The following is a 2,002-nucleotide window of genomic DNA, read 5'->3' as shown; positions in this document are numbered from 1 at the left end:
TTGTCACAAAAGAGTTTAGTAGGTCCACTCACTACACTAGGATTGATTTCGGATATCAAATTCCTGATCCAAAGGAGCTCTTGAAGAGTTGAAGAAATACTCATATACTCCGCCTCACATTTTGATAAGGCAACAGTTTTCTGCTTCTTGCTAGTCCAAATAATTGCACCACCTTGGATTAAAAAACAATAGGCTGTGATTGAATATCTTTCATTTATTTTATTCCCCCAGTCAGCATCACAGTACACCTTCAAATTCTCTCCTCCGTCTCTTGAAAAAGTCAATTTATAATCTACCGTACCTTTGATGTATCTCAGTAATCGCTTCACAGCATTCCAATGTACTCTTCTATAATTATTGTTGTACCTGCTGAGGAGATGAACAGCGAAGTTGATGTCCGGTCGGGAAACTTGAGATAGATAGAGCAGGCTACCTATTGCTTCTTGATAAGGAATGTTCCTACAATCATCTTCCTCATTTCACCCACATTTCCTTATAGGGTCCGTCAATGTCCACTTCATTTATTTCTTCATTTGAGGCTAAGTATAACTCAAATCCAGGAAAGGTCTTGGTTTTACGGTGGCGTTTCGATCTCCAAGGAATAGGTCACATCTTCCTCTTCTGTGGGTTCAATATTGTTATCAACATCCTCAGCATGATTTTCGAACCATAAAATGGCTCTTCACTGTCCAGTTCTTCATTGTACGGTACTTCGTCTTCCGGTTCTTCATTATCCAAATTATTTGATCCCTCAGAAAAAACAATAGGAATTTCACTGGGCGATTTTGAAATTTCATTCGGTTTCTCAAGTGAAGTTGCCTTCTCAATAAATTTTACATCCCTGGAAATAATAGCTCGCTTCGGGTTTGAAGGATTGATAAGTCTGTATGCTTTACAGTCATCAGGATACCCAACAAAAATGCATTTTTCAGACTTGGTATCCAATTTTTTCCTATATTCCTTAGGTATAAATCTCATGGCTTTATATTCAAAGGTTTTGAGATAAGATAAATTAACTTTTCTACCTGACCAAATTTCCTCCGGTAATTTATGATCGAGAGCTTTAGTAGGGCTTCGATTTTTAAGATAAGTGGCTGTACTCACTGCTTCTCCCCAATATATTAGATCCAGACCTGAGTCCTCTAACATGGTCCTAGATTTCTCAATAATTGTGCTATTAACTCTTTCACTTACACCATTTTGTTGAGGAGAATAAGGTGCAGATTTTTGATGGACAATTCCATGCCTACGTAAGTAATTCTCTAAGTTTTTATAAGTATATTCCTTACCATTATCCGTACGTAATATTTTTATCTTAGCCTCAAGTTGTTTTTCTACCTCATTTTAGAGTTCTTGAAATTTATTCATAGTCTCATATTTGTTCTTTAATAGATAAATAAAAGTCTTCCGACTAAAATCGTCAGTAAATGTCAACATATATCTAGCACCACCCCAAGTGGGAACACTCATAGGTCCACACAAATCAGAGTGTATGAGTTCTAGCTTACGTGATGATTGCACACCCCTATCTTTTTTAAAAGGTTCTCTGTTTTGTTTGCCTTTGATACAATCTAAACAATCACTGTCACCATTATCACTGAAATCCATTCCAATAGCAGAACTCATTAATTTATTCATATAATATCTATTTAAGTGCCCTAATCTTTGATCCCAGAGATCATGAGGCAATTTTTTCATCTGTTTAATTTCATTAGAGTTTTCCACTACATTTACAGCCTGGGGCTTTCTTATTTTATAAACTCCTCCTTCATTGTCATCAGCTCATTTCCGATTGTTACATTTCTGATAAATTTTACAATTGTCACGGTCAAAAACAACTTTATAACCTTTATCTGTCATTTTACTGACTGATAACAAGTTAGTCGCCAGCTCTGGAACATACAACACATCCAAAGCATTAATATCTCTATTAAGATTAACTAATCCAACAGTTTCTGATATGATTTTTTCATTGTTAGCTACTGAAATCTCTTGCTTGTTT

The 2,002-nt window shown here is 35.7% G+C and overlaps 1 protein-coding gene across 2 annotated transcripts in view; it reads right to left on the bottom strand.

Moving 5' to 3' along the window:
• The window catches only part of LOC106688532 (uncharacterized), a 46,425-nt gene that overhangs the window by 8,280 nt on the left and 36,143 nt on the right, over positions 1 to 2,002 (bottom strand). The gene's annotated exons all lie outside the window — the stretch shown is intronic.

The sequence above is a fragment of the Halyomorpha halys genome, unplaced genomic scaffold (genome assembly GCF_000696795.3).
Source record: "Halyomorpha halys isolate HHAL.00 unplaced genomic scaffold, Hhal_1.1 Scaffold1149.1, whole genome shotgun sequence".
NCBI lineage: Eukaryota > Metazoa > Arthropoda > Insecta > Hemiptera > Pentatomidae > Halyomorpha > Halyomorpha halys.
Note: the sequence above shows the minus strand (reverse complement) of the source record. Positions and strands in the feature narration are given on the sequence as shown.